The sequence below is a fragment of the Zootermopsis nevadensis genome, unplaced genomic scaffold (assembly GCF_977971745.1).
Source record: "Zootermopsis nevadensis isolate Lab colony 2312 unplaced genomic scaffold, Znev_1.0 Znev_ptg000075l, whole genome shotgun sequence".
Classification (NCBI taxonomy): domain Eukaryota; kingdom Metazoa; phylum Arthropoda; class Insecta; order Blattodea; family Termopsidae; genus Zootermopsis; species Zootermopsis nevadensis.
Genome location: NW_028259206.1, coordinates 926878 through 942608, shown reverse-complemented (window position 1 = coordinate 942608; position 15731 = coordinate 926878).

Below are 15731 nucleotides of genomic sequence, written 5' to 3'. Positions count from 1 at the left end.
TTCACATATACGTTCCCTCGAAGTTATATAAGATTTGTCTCTCAGATTCCTACAGATCGGGAGATATTTGCCTTTTCAAAAATTGACTTTCGAATAATCACGAAAAATTAAAATGTCTCTATACTCCAAACCCTTTAACATACATTTACGTGACACTGACATGAACTTGACATAAACGTTCCCTCAACGTGACATAAGTTTTGTCTTTCAGATTCCTACAGATCGGGAGATATTTGCCTTTTCAAAAATTGAAATTTGAATAATCTCGAAAAATTCAAATATCTCTATCCTCCAAACCCTTGGACATACTTTGACGTGACTCTGCCATGAAGTTGACATATACGTTCCCTCAAAGTGACATAAGTCTTGTCTCTCAGATTCCTACAGATCGGAAGATATTTGCCTTTTCAAAAATTGAGTTTCGAATAATCTCGAAAAATTAAAATGTCTCTATTCTCCAAACCCTTAGACATACATTGACGTGACTTTAACATGAAGTTAACATACACGTTCCCTCAAAGTGACATAAGGTAAGTGTCTCAGATTCCTACAGATCGGGAGATATTTGCCTTTTCAAAAACTGTTTTTCGAATAATCTCGAAAAATTCAAATGAGTCTATACTCCAAACCCTTTTACTTACATTGACGTGGCTCTGACATGAAGTTGACATATACGTTCCCTCATAGTGACTTAAGTTCTGTCTCTCAGATTCCTACAGATCGGGAGATATTTGCCTTTTCAAAAATTGACATTTGAATAATCTCGAAAAATTCAAATATCTCTATCCTCCAAACCCTTAGACATAATTTGCCGTGACTCTGACATGAAGTTGACATATACGTTCCCTCAAAGTGACATAAGGTTTGTCTCTCAGATTCCTACAGATCGTAAGATATTTGCCTTTTAAAAAATTGACTTTCGAATAATCTCGAAAAATTGAAATGTCTCTATCCTCCAAACCCTTGGACATACATTGACGTGACTCTGACATGAAGTTGACATATACGTTCCCTCAAATTGACATAAGTTTTGTCTCACAGATTCCTACACATCGGGAGATATTTGCCTTTTCATAAATTGACTTTCGAATATTCTGGAAAAATTAAAATGTTTCTATCCTCCAAACCCTTGGACATACATTGACGTGACTCTGACATGAAGTTGACATACACGTTCCTGAAAGTGACATAAGGTTTGTGTCTCAGATTCCTACAGATCGGGAGATATTTGAATTTTCAAAAATTGACTTTCGAATAATCTCGAAAAATTAAAATGTCTCTATCCTCCAAACCCTTGGACATACATTGACGTGACTCTGACATGAAGTTGACATATACGTTCCCTCAACGTGACATAAGTTTTGTCTCTCAGATTCCTACAGATCGGGAGATCTTTGCCTTTTCAGAAATTGACATTTGAATAATCTCGAACAATTCAAATGTCTCTATCCTCCAAACCCTTGGACATACTTTGACGTGACTCTGACATGAAGTTGACATATACGTTCCCTCTAAGTGACATAAGTTTTGTCTCTCAGATTCCTACAGATCGGAAGATATTTACCCTTTCAAAAATTGACTTTCGAATAATCTCGAAAAATTCAAATATCTCTATCCTCCAAACCCTTGGACGTACATTGACGTGACTACGACATGAAGTTGACATATACGTTCCCTCATAGTGACAAAAGTTTTGTCTTGCTGATTCAAACAGATCGGGAGATATTTGCCTTTTCAAACATTGACTTTCGAATAATCCCGAAAAATTAAAATGTCTCTATCCTCCAAACCCTTTTACATACATTGACGTGACTCTGACATGAAGTTGACATATACATTCCCTCAAAGTGACAGAAATTTTGTCTCTCACATTCCTACAGATCGGGAGATATATGCCTTTTCACAAATTGACTTTCGAATAATCTCGAAAAATTAAAATGTCTCTATCCTCCAAACTCATGGACATACATTGACGTGACTCTAACGTGAAGTTGACATATACTTTCCCTCAATATTACACAAGTTTTGAAGCTCAGATTAATACAGATCGGGAGATATTTGCCTTTTCAAAAATTGAGTTTAGAATAATCTCTAAAAATTAAAATGTCTCTATCCTCCAAACCCTTGGACATACATTGACGTGACCCTGACATGAAGTTGACATATACGTTACCTCAAAGTGACATAAGTTTTGTGTCTCAGATTCCTACAGATCGGGAGATATTTGCCTTTTTAAAATTTGACTTTCGAATAATCTCGAAAAATTTAAATGTCTCTATCCTCCAAACCCTTGGACATACATTGACGTGACCCTGACATGAAGTTGACGTATACGTTCCCTCAAAGTGACATATGTTTTGACTCTCAGATTCCTACAGATCGGTAGATATTTGCCTTTTCAAAAATTGACTTTCGAATAATCTCCAAAAATTTAAATGTTTCTATCCTCCAAACCCTTGGACATACATAGATGTGACTCTGACATGAAGTTGACATATACGTTCCCTCATAGTTGCATAAGTTTTGTCTCGCAGATTCCTACAGATCGGGAGATATTTGCCTTTTCAAAAATTGACTTTCGAATAATCTCGAAAAATTGAAATTTCTCTATCCTTCCAAACACTTGGACATACATTGACCAGACTCTCACATGAAGTTGATATATACGTTCCCTCATAGTTGCATAAGTTTTGTCTCGCAGATTCCTACAGATCGGGAGATATTTGCCTTTTTAAAATTTGACTTTCGAATAATCTCGAAAAATTTAAATGTCTCTATCCTCCAAACCCTTGGACATACATTGACAAGACTCTGATATAAAGTTGACATATAAGTTCCCTCAAAGTGACATAAGTTCTGTCTATCAGATTCCTACAGATCGGGAGATATTTGCCTTTTCAAAAATTGACACTCGAATAATGTCGAAAAATTAAAATATCTCTATCCACCAAACCCTTGGACATACATTGACGTGACTCTGACATGAAGTTGACATATACGTTCCCTTAAATTGACATCAGTTTTTGTTTCTCAGATTCCTACACATCGGGAGATATTTGCCTTTTCAAAAATTGACTTTCGAATATTCTCGGAAAATTAAAATGTTTCTATCCTCCAAACCCTTGGACATGCATGGACGTGATTCTGACATGAATTTGACATATACGTTCCCTCAAAGTGACATAAGATTTGTCTCTCAGATTCCTACAGATCGGGAGATATTTGCCTTTTCAAAAATTGACTTTCGAATAATCTCGAAAAATTTAAAAGTCTCTATCCTCCAAACCCTTGGACATACATTGACAAGACTCTGACATGAAGTTGACATATAAGTTCCCTCAAAGTGACATAAGTTCTGTCTCTCAGATTCCTACAGATCGGGAGATATTTGCCTTTTCAAAAATTGACACTCGAATAATATCGAAAAATTAAAATGTCTCTATCCACCAAACCCTTGGACATACATTGACGTGACTCTGACATGAAGTTGACATATACGTTCCCTCAAATTGACATAAGTTTTTGTTTCTCAGATTCCTACACATCGGGAGATATTTGCCTTTTCAAAAATTGACTTTCGAATATTCTCGGAAAATTAAAATTTTTCTATCCTCCAAACCCTTGGACATGTATGGACGTGACTCTGACATGAATTTGACATATACGTTACCTCAAAGTGACATAAGATTTGTCTCTCAGATTCCTACAGATCGGGAGATATTTGCCTTTTCAAAAATTGACTTTCGAATAACCTCGAAAAATTAAAATGTCTCTATCCTCCAAACCCTTGGACATACATTGACGTGACTCTGACATGAAGTTGACATATACGTTCCCTCATTGTGACTTAAGTTTTGTCTCTCAGATTTCTACAGATGGGGAGATATTTGAATTTTCAATAATTGACATTTGAATAATCTCGAAAAATTCAAATATCTCTATCCTCCAAACCCTTGGACATACTTTGACGTGACTCTGACATGAAGTTGACATATACGTTCCCTCAAAGTGACATAAGTTTTGTCTTTGAGATTCCTACAGATCGGAAGATATTTGCCTTTTCAAAAATTGACTTTCGAATAAGCTCAAAAAATTTAAATGTCTCTATCCTACAAACCCTTGGACATACAATGACCAGACTCTGACATGAAGTTGACATATACATTCCCTCAAAGTGACATAAGGTTTGTCTCTCAGATTTTTACAATTCGGGAGATATTTGCCTTTTCAGAAATTGACTTTCGAATAATCTCGAAAAATTAAAATGTCTCTATCCTCCAAACCCTTGGACATACATTGACAAGACTCTGACATGGAGATGACATATAAGTTCCCTCAAAGTGACATAAGTTTTGTCTCTCAGATTCCTACAGATCGGGAGATATTAGCCTTTTCAAAAATTGGCTTTCGAATAATCTTGAAAAATTTAAATGTCTCTATCCTCGAAACCCTTGGACATACATTGACAAGACTCTGACATGAAGTTGACATATAAGTTCCCTCAAAGTGACATAAGTTTTGTCTCTCAGATTAGTACAGATCGGGAGATATTTGCCTTTCCAAAAATTGACACTCGAATAATATCGAAAAATTTAAATGTCTCTATCCTCCAAACCCTTGGACATACATTGACGTGACTCTGACATGAAGTTGACATATACGTTCCCCCAAATTGACATGAGATTTGTCTCTCAGATTCCTACAGATAGGGAGATATTTGCCTATTCAAAAATTAACTTTCGAATATTCTCGGAAAATTAAAATGTTTCTATCCTCCAAACCCTTGGACATACATTGACGTGTCTCTGAGATGAAGTTGACATATACGTTCCCACAAAGTGAAATAAGATTTGTTTCTCAGATTCCTACAGATCGGGAGATATTTGCCTTTTCAAAAATTGACTTTCGAATAATCGCGAAAAATTTAAATGTCACTATCCTCCAAACCCTTGGACATACATTGACATGACTCTGACATGAAGTTGACATATACGTTCCCTCAACGTGACATAAGTTTTGTCTCTCAGATTCCTACAGCTCGGGAGATATTTGCCTTTTCAAAAATTAACTTTCGAATATTCTCGGAAAATTAAAATGTTTCTATCCTCCAAACCCTTGGACATACATTGACGTGACTCTGACATGAAGTTGACATATACGTTCCCTCAAAGTGACATAAGATTTGTCTATCAGATTCGTACAGATCGGGAGATATTTGCGTTTTCAAAAATTGACTTTCGAATAATCTCGAAAAATTAAAATGTCTCTATCCTCCAAACCCTTCGATATACATTGACGTGACTCTGACATGAAGTTGACATATACTTTCCCTCAAAGTGACAGAAGTTTTGTCTCTCAGATTCCTACAGATCGAGAGATATTTGCCTTTTCAAAAATTGACATTTGAATAATCTCGAAAAATTCAAATATCTCTATCCTCCAAAGCCTTGCACAAACATTGACGTGACTCTAACATGAAGTTGACATATACGTTCCCTCAAAGTGACATAAGGTAAATGTCTCAGATTCCTACAGATCGGGTGATAATTGCCTTTTCAAAAATTGATTTTCGAATAATCTCGAAAAATTCCATTGAGTCTATACTCCAAACCCTCGGACTTACATTGACGTGGCTGTGACATGAAGTTGACATATACGTTCCCTCATAGTGACTTAAGTTTTGTCTCTCAGATTCCTACAGATCGAGAGATATTTGCCTTTTCAAAAATTGACTTTCGAATAATCTCGAAAAATTAAAATGTCTCTCCTCCAAACCCTTGGACATACATTGTCGTGACTCTGACATGAAGTTGACATACACGTTCCATCAAAGTGACATAAGGTTTGTGTCTCAGATTAATATAGAACGGGAGATATTTGCCTTTTCAAAAATTGACTTTCGAATAATCTCGGAAAATTAAAATGTTCTATCCTCCAAACCCTTGGACATACATTGACGTGGCTCTGACATGAAGTTAACATATACGTTCCCTCAAAGTGACATACGTTTTGTCTCTCAGATTACTTCAGATCGGGAGATATTTGCCTTTTCAAAAATTGACTTTCCAATAATCTCGGAAAATTTAAATGTTTCTATCCTCCAAACCCTTTGACATACATTGACGTGACTCTGACATGAAGTTGACATACACGTTCCCTCAACGTGACATAAGTTTTGTCTCTCAGATTCCTACAGATCGGGAGATATTTGCCTTTTCAAAAATTGACTTTCGAATAACTCGAACAAATAAAATGTCTCTATCCTCCAAACCCTTGGACATACATTGACGTGACTCTGACATGAAGTTGACATAAACGTTCCCTCATAGTTACATAAGTTTTGTCTCGCAGATTAATACAAATCGGGAGATATCTGCCTTTTCAAAAATTGACTTTCGAATAATCTCGAAAAATTCAAATGAGTCTACACTCCAAACAATTTGACTTACATTAACGTGATTCTGACATGAAGTTGACATACACGTTCCTTCATTGTGACATAAGGTTTGTGTCTCAGATTCCTACAGATCGGGAGATATTTGAATTTTCAAAAATTGACTTTCCAATAATCTCGAAAAATTAAAATGTCTCTATCCTCCAAACCCTTGGACATACAGTGACGTGACTCTGACATGATGTTGACATAAACGTTCCCTCATAGTTACATAAGTTTTGTCTCGCAGATTCCTGCAGATCGGGAGATATATGCCTTTTGAAAAATTGACTTTCGAATAAACTCGAAAAATTAAAATGTCTCTATCCTACAAACCCTTGAACATACATTGACGTGACTCTGACATGAAGTTGACATAAACGTTCCCTCATAGTTACATAAGTTTTGTCTCTTAGATTCCTACAGATCGGGAGATATTTGTCTTTTCAAAAATTGACTTTCGAATAATCTCGAAAAATTAAAATGTCTCTATCCTCCAAACCCTATTTACATACATTGACTTGACTCTGACATGAAGTTGACAGATACGTTCCCTCAAAGTGACATAAGTTTTGTCTCTCAGATTCCTACAGATCGGGAGTTATTTGCCTTTTCAAAAATTGACATTTGAATAATCTCGAAAAATTCAAATATCTCTATTCTCCAAACCCTTGGACACACTTTGACGTGACTCTGACATGAAGTTGACATATACGTTCCCTCAACGTGACATAAGTTTTGTCTCTCAGATTCCTACAGATCGAGAGATATTTGCATTTTCAAAAATTGACATTTGAATAATCTCGAAAAATTCAAATATCTCTATCCTCCAAAGCCTTGGACATACATTGACGTGACTCTAACATGACGTTGACATATACGTTCCCTCAAAGTGACATAAGGTAAATGTCTGAGATTCCTACAGATCGGGTGATAATTGCCTTTTCAAAAATTGATTTTCGAATAATCTCGAAAAATTCAAATGAGTCTATACTCCAAACCCTCGGACTTACATTGACGTGGCTGTGACATGAAGTTGACATATACGTTCCCTCATAGTGACTTAAGTTTTGTCTCTCAGATTCCTACAGATCGGGAGATATTTGCCTTTTCAAAAATTGACATTTGAATAATCTCGAAAAATTCAAATATATCTATTCTCCAAACCCTTGGACACACTTTGACGTGACTCTGACATGAAGTTGACATATACGTTCCCTCAAACTAACATAAGTCTTGTCTCTCAGATTTCTACAGATCGGAAGATATTTGCCTTTTCAAAAATTGACTTTCGAATAATCTCGAAAAATTAAAATGTCCCTATCCTCCAAACCCTTGGACATACATTGACGTTACTCTAACATGTAGTTGACATAAACGTTCCCTCAAAGTGACATAAGATTTGTCTCTCAGATTCCTACAGATCGGGAGATATTTGCCTTTTCAAAAATTGACTTTCGAATAACCTCGAAAAATTAAAATGTCTCTATCCTCCAAACGCTTGGACATACATTGACGTGACTCTGACATGAAGTTGACATATACGTTCCCTCAACGTTTCATAAGTTTTATCTCTCAGATTTTTACAGATCGGGAGTTATTTGCCTATTCAAAAATTGACATTTCAATAATCTCGAAAAATTCAAATATCTCTATCCTCCAAACCCTTGGACATACTTTGACGTGACTCTGACATGAAGTTGCCATATACGTTCCCTCAAAGCAACATAAGTCTTGTCTCTCAGATTCCTACTGATCGGCAGATATTTGCCTTTTCAAAAATTGACTTTCGAATAATCTCGAAAAATTAAAATGGCTCTATCCTCCAAACCCTTGGACATACATTGACGTGACTCTGACATGAAGTTGACATATACGTTAACTCATTGTGACTTAAGTTTTGTCTCTCAGATTTCTACAGATGGGGAGATATTTGAATTTTCAATAATTGACATTTGAATAATCTCGAAAAATTCAAATATCTCTATCCTCCAAACCCTTGGACATACTTTGACGTGACTCTGACATGAAGTTGACATATACGTTCCCTCAAAGTGACATAAGTTTTGTCTTTGAGATTCCTACAGATCGGAAGATATTTGCCTTTTCAAAAATTGACTTTCGAATAAGCTCGAAAAATTTAAATGTCTCTATCCTCCAAATCCTTGGACATACAATGACCAGACTCTGACATGAAGTTTACATATACGTTCCCTCAAAGTGACATAAGGTTTGTCTCTCAGATTTTTACAATTCGGGAGATATTTGCTTTTCAAAAATTGACTTTCGAATAATCTCGAAAAATTAAAATGTCTCTATCCTCCAAACCCTTGGACATACATTGACAAGAGTCAGACATGAAGTTGACATATAAGTTCCCTCAAAGTGACATAAGTTTTGTCTCTCAGATTCCTACAGATCGGGAAATATTTGCCTTTTCAAAAATTGGCTTTCGAATAATCTTGAAAAATTTAAATGTCTCTATCCTCGAAACCCTTGGACACACATTGACAAGACTCTGACATGAAGTTGACATATAAGTTCCCTCAAAGTGACATAAGTTTTGTCTATCAGATTAGTACAGATCGGGAGATATTTGCCTTTCCAAAAATTGACACTCGAATAATATCGAAAAATTTAAATGTCTCTATCCTCCAAACCCTTGGACATACATTGACGTGACTCTGACATGAAGTTGACATATACGTTCCCACAAAGTGAAATAAGATTTGTTTCTCAGATTCCTACAGATCGGGAGATATTTGCCTTTTCAAAAATTGACTTTCGAATAATCTCGAAAAATTAAAATGTCTCTATCCTCCAAACCCTTGGACATACATTGACGTGACTCTGACATGAAGTTGACATATACGTTCCCTCAACGTGACGTAAGTTTTGTCTCTCAGATTCCTAAAGATCGGGAGATATTTGCCTTTTCAAAAATTGACATTTGATTAATCTTGAAAAATTCAAATATCTCTATCCTCCAAAGCCTTGGACATACATTGACGTGACTCTAACATGAAGTTGACATATACGTTCCGTCAAAGTGACATCAGGTAAATGTCTCAGATTCCTACAGATCGGGTGATAATTGCCTTTTCAAAAATTGATTTTCGAATAATCTCGAAAAATTCAAATGAATCTATACTCCAAACCCTTGGACTTACATTGACGTGGCTCTGACATGAAGTTGACATATACGTTCCCTCATAGTGACTTAAGTTTTGTCTCTCAGATTCCTACAGATCGGGAGATATTTGCCTTTTCAAAAATTGACATTTGAATAATCTCGAAAAATTCAAATATCTCTATCCTCCAAACCCTTGGACACACTTTGACGTGACTCTGACATGAAGTTGACATATACGTTCCCTCAAACTAACATAAGTCTTGTCTCTCAGATTTCTACAGATCGGAAGGTATTTGCCTTAAACTTTCCCTCATAGTTACATAAGTTTTGTCTCGCAGATTCCTGCAGATCGGAAGATATATGCCTTTTGAATAATTGACTTTCGAATAATCTCGCGAAATTTAAATGTCTCTATCCTCCAAACCCTTGGACATACATTGACAAGACCCTGACATGAAGTTGACAAAAACGTTCCCTCATAGTTACATAAGTTTTGTCTCTTAGATTCCTACAGATCGGGAGATATTTGGCTTTTCAAAAATTGACTTTCGAATAATCTCGAAAAATTAAAATGTCTTTATCCTCCAAACCCTTGGACATACATTGACGTGACTTTGACATGAAGTTGACATACACGTTCCATCAAAGTGACATAAGGTTTGTGTCTCAGATTCCTACAGATCGGGAGATATTTGCCTTTTCAAAAATTGACTTTCGAATAATCTCGGAAAATTTAAATGTCTCTATCCTCCAAACCCTTGGACATACATTGAGGTGACTCTCACATGAAGTTCACATATACGTTCGCTCAAAGTGACATAAGTTTTGTCTTTCAGATTCGTACAGATCGGGAGATATTTGGCTTAACATGAGTTGACTTTCGAATAATCTCGAAAAATTAAAATGTCTCTCCTCCAAACCCTTGGACATACATTGTCGTGACTCTGACATGAAGTTGACATACACGTTCCATCAAAGTGACATAAGGTTTGTGTCTCAGATTCCTATAGAACGGGAGATATTTGCCTTTTCAAAAATTGACTTTCGAATAATCTCGGAAAATTAAAATGTTCTATCCTCCAAACCCTTGGACATACATTGACGTGGCTCTGACATGAAGTTAACATATACGTTCCCTCAAAGTGACATACGTTTTGTCTCTCAGATTACTTCAGATCGGGAGATATTTGCCTTTTCAAAAATTGACTTTCCAATAATCTCGGAAAATTTAAATGTTTCTATCCTCCAAACCCTTTGACATACATTGACGTGACTCTGACATGAAGTTGACATACACGTTCCCTCAACGTGACATAAGTTTTGTCTCTCAGATTCCTACAGATCGGGAGATATTTGCCTTTTCAAAAATTGACTTTCGAATAACTCGAACAAATAAAATGTCTCTATCCTCCAAACCCTTGGACATACATTGACGTGACTCTGACATGAAGTTGACATAAACGTTCCCTCATAGTTACATAAGTTTTGTCTCGCAGATTAATACAAATCGGGAGATATCTGCCTTTTCAAAAATTGACTTTCGAATAATCTCGAAAAATTCAAATGAGTCTACACTCCAAACAATTTGACTTACATTAACGTGATTCTGACATGAAGTTGACATACACGTTCCTTCATTGTGACATAAGGTTTGTGTCTCAGATTCCTACAGATCGGGAGATATTTGCCTTTTCTGAAATTGACTTTCGAATAATCTCGAAAAATTAAAATGTCTCTATCCTCCAAACCCTTGGACATACAGTGACGTGACTCTGACATGAAGTTGACATATACGTTCCCTCAAAGTGACATAAGTTTTGTGTCTCAGGTTCCTACACATCGGCATATATTTGCCTTTTCAAAAATTGACTTTCGAATAATCTCGAAAAATTAAAATGTCTCTATCCTCCAAACCCTTGGACATATATTGACGTGACTCTGACATGAAGTTGATATATACGTTCCCTCAAAGTGTCATAAGTTTTGTCTCTCAGATTCCTACAGATCGGGAGATATTTGCCTTTTCAAGAAATGACTTTCGAATAATCTCTAAAAATTAAAATGTCTCTATCCTCCAAACCCTTGGACATACATTGACGTGACTCTGACATGAAGTTGACATACACGTTCCCTCAAAGTCACATAAAGTTTGTGTCTCAGATTCCTACAGATCGGGAGATATTTGCCTTTTCAAGAATTGATTTTCGTATAATCTCGAAAAATTTAAATGTCTCTATCCTCCAAACCCTTGGACATACATTGTCAAGACTCTGACATGAAGTTGACATATACGTTCCCTCAACGTGACATAAGTTTTGTCTCTCAGATTCCTACAAATCGGGAGATATTTGCCTTTTCAAGAAATGACTTTCGAATAATCTCTAAAAATTTAAATGTCTCTATCCTCCAAACCCTTGGACATACATTGACGTGACTCTGACATGAAGTTGACATACACGTTCCCTCAAAGTGTCATAAGGTTTGTGTCTCAGATTCCTACAGATCGGGAGATATTTGCCTTTTCAAGAATTGACTTTCGAATAATCTCGTAAAATTAAAATGTTTCTATCCTCCAAACCCTTGGACATATATTGACGTGGCACTGACATGAAGTTGACAGATACGTTCCCACAAAGTGACATAAGTTTTGTCTCTTAGATTCCTACAGATCGGGAGATATTTGCCATTTTATAAATTGACTTTGGAATAATCGCGAAAAATTTAAATGTCTCTATCCTCCAAACCCTTGGACATACATTGACGTTACTCTGACATGAAGTTGACATATACGTTCCCTCAAAGTGACATAAGTTTTGTCTCTCAGCTTCCCACAGATCGGGAGTTACTTGCTTTTTCAAAAATTGACTTTCGAATAATCTCGAAAAATTAAAATGTCTCTATCCTCCAAACCCTTGGACATAAATTGACGTGACTCTAACATGAAGTTGACATATACGTTCCCTCAACGTGACATAAGTTTTGTCTCTCTGATTCCTACAGATCGGGAGATATTTGCCTTTTCAAAAATTGATATTTGAATAATCACGAAAAATTCAAAAATCTCTATCCTCCAAACCCTTTTACATACATTGACGTGACTCTGACATGAAGTTGACATATACGTTCGCTCAAAGTGACATAAGTTTTGTCTCTCAGATTCCTACAGATCGGGAGATATTTGCCTTTACAAGAGTTGACTTTCGAATAATCTCGAAAAATTAAAATGTCTCTATCCTCCAAACCCTTGGACAAACATTGACGTGACTCTGACATGAAGTTGACATTTACGTTCCCTCAAAGTGACATAAGTTTTGTGTCTCAGATTCCTACAAATCTTGAGATATTTGCCTTTTAATAAATTGACTTTCGAATAATCTCGAAAGATTTAAATGTCTCTATCCTCCAAACCCTTGGACATACATTCTCAAGACTCTGACATGAAGTTGACATACACGTTCCCTCAACGCGACATAAGTTTTTTCTCTCAAATTCCTACAGATCGGGAGATATTTGCCTTTTCAATAATTGACTTTCGAATAACTCGAACAAATAAAATGTCTCTATTCTCCAAACCCTTGGACATACATTGACGCGACTCTGACATGAAGTTGACATAAACGTTGCCTCATAGTTACATAAGTTTTGTCTCGCAGATTAATACAGATCGGGAGATATCTGCCTTTTCAAAAATTGACTTTCGAATAATCTCGAAAAATTCAAATGAGTCTATACTCCAAACCCTTGGACTTACATTAACGTGATTCTTACATGAAGTTGACATACACGTTCCATCAAAGTGACATAAGGTTTGTGTCTCAGATTCCTACAGATCAGGAGATATTTGCCATTTCAAAAATTGACTTTCGAATAATCTCGAAAAATTAAAATGTCTCTATCCTCCAAACCCTTGGACATACAGTGACGTGACTCTGACATGAAGTTGACATAACCGTTCCCTCATAGTTACATAAGTTTTGTCTCTTAGATTCCTACACATCGGCAGATATTTGCCTTTTCAAAAATTGACTTTCGAATAATCTCGGAAAATTAAAATGTTTCTATCCTCCAAACCCTTGGACATACATTGACGTGACTCTGACATGAAGTTGACATACACGTTCCATCAAAGTGACATAAGGTTTGTGTCTCAGATTCCTACAGATCGGGACATATTTGCCTTTTCAAAAATTGACTTTCGAATAAACTTGGAAAATTAAAATGTCTCAATCCTCCAAACCCTTGGACATACGTTGACGTGACTCTGACATGAAGTTGACATATACGTTCCCTCAAAGTGACATAAGATTTGTCTCTGAGATTCCTACAGATCGGGAGATATTTGCCTTTTCAAAAATTGACATTCGAATAATCTCGAAAAATTAAAATGTCTCTATCCTCCAAACCCTTGGACATACAGTGACGTGACTCTGACATGAAGTTGACATATACGTTCCCTCAAAGTGACATAAGGTTTGTCTCTAGGATTCCTACAGATCGGGAGATATTTGCCTTTTCAAAAATTGACTTTCGAATAATCTCGAAAAATTAAAATGTCTCTATCCTCCAAACCCTTGGACATACATTGACAAGACTCTGACATGAAGTTGACATATACGTTCCCTTAAAGTGACATAAGTTTTGTCTCAAAGATTCCTACAGATCGGGATATATTTGCCTTTTCAAAAATTGACTTTTGCATAATCTCGAAAAATTAAATTGTCTCTATCCTCCAAACCCTTGGACATACATTGACTTGACTCTGACATGAAGTTGGCATATATGTTCCCTCAAAGTGACATAAGTTTTGTCTCTCAGATTCCTACAGATCGGGAGATATTTTCCTTTTCAAAAATTGACACTCGAATAATCTCGAAAAATTAAAATGTCTCTATCCTCCAAACCCTTGGACATACATTGACGTGACTCTGACATGATGTTGACATACACGTTCCCTCAAAGTGACATAAGGTTGGTGTCTCAGATTAGTACAGATCGGGAGATATTTACCTTTTCAAAAATTGACTTTCGAATAATCTCGAAAAATTGAAATGTCTTTATCCTCTAAACCCTTGGACATACATTGACGTGACTCTGACATGAAGTTGACATATACGTTCCCTCAAAGTGACATAAGATTTGTCTCTCAGATTACTACATATCGGGAGATATTTGCCTTTTCAAAAATTGACTTTCGAATAATCTCGAAAAATTTAAATGTCTCTATCCTCCAAACCCTTGGACATACAGTGACGTGACTCTGACATGAAGTTGACATATACGTTCCCTTAAAGTGACATAAGTTTTGTCTCTGAGATTCTTACAGATCGGGAGATATTTGCCTTTACAAAATTTGACCTTCGAATAATCTCGAAAAATTTAAATGTCTCTATCCTTCAAACCCTTTGACATACATTGACGTGACTCTTACATGAAGTTGATATATACGTTCCCTCAAAGTGACATAAGTTTTGTCTCTCAGATTTCTACAGATCGGGAGATATTTGCCTTTTCAAAAATTGACACTCGAATAATCTCGAAAAATAAAATGTCTCTTTCCTCCAAACCCTTTTTACATACTTTGACGTGACTCTGACATGAAGTTGACATTTACGTTCCCTGAAAGTGACATAAGTTTTGTCTCTCAGATTCCTACAGATCGGGAGATATTTGCCTTTTCAAAAATTGATTTTCAAATAATCTCCAAAAATTAAAATGTCTTCATCCTCCAAACTCTTGGACATACATTGACAACACTCTGACGTGAAGTTGACATATACGTTCCCTCATAGTTACATAAGTTTTGTATCGCAGATTCCTACAGATCGGCAGATATTTGCCTTTTCAAAAATTGACTTTCGAATAATCTCGAAAAATAAAAATGTCTCTATCCTCCAAACCCTTGGACATACATTGACGCGACTCTGACATGAAGTTGACATAAACGTTCCCTCATAGTTACATAAGTTTTGTCTCGCAGATTAATACAGATCGGGAGATATCTGCCTTTTGAAAAATTGACTTTCGAATAATCTCGAAAAATTTAAATGTGTCTATACTCCAAACCCTTGGACTTACATTAACGTGATTCTGACATGAAGTTGACATACACGTTCCATCAAAGTGACATAAGGTTTGTGTCTCAGATTCCTACAGATCAGGAGATAT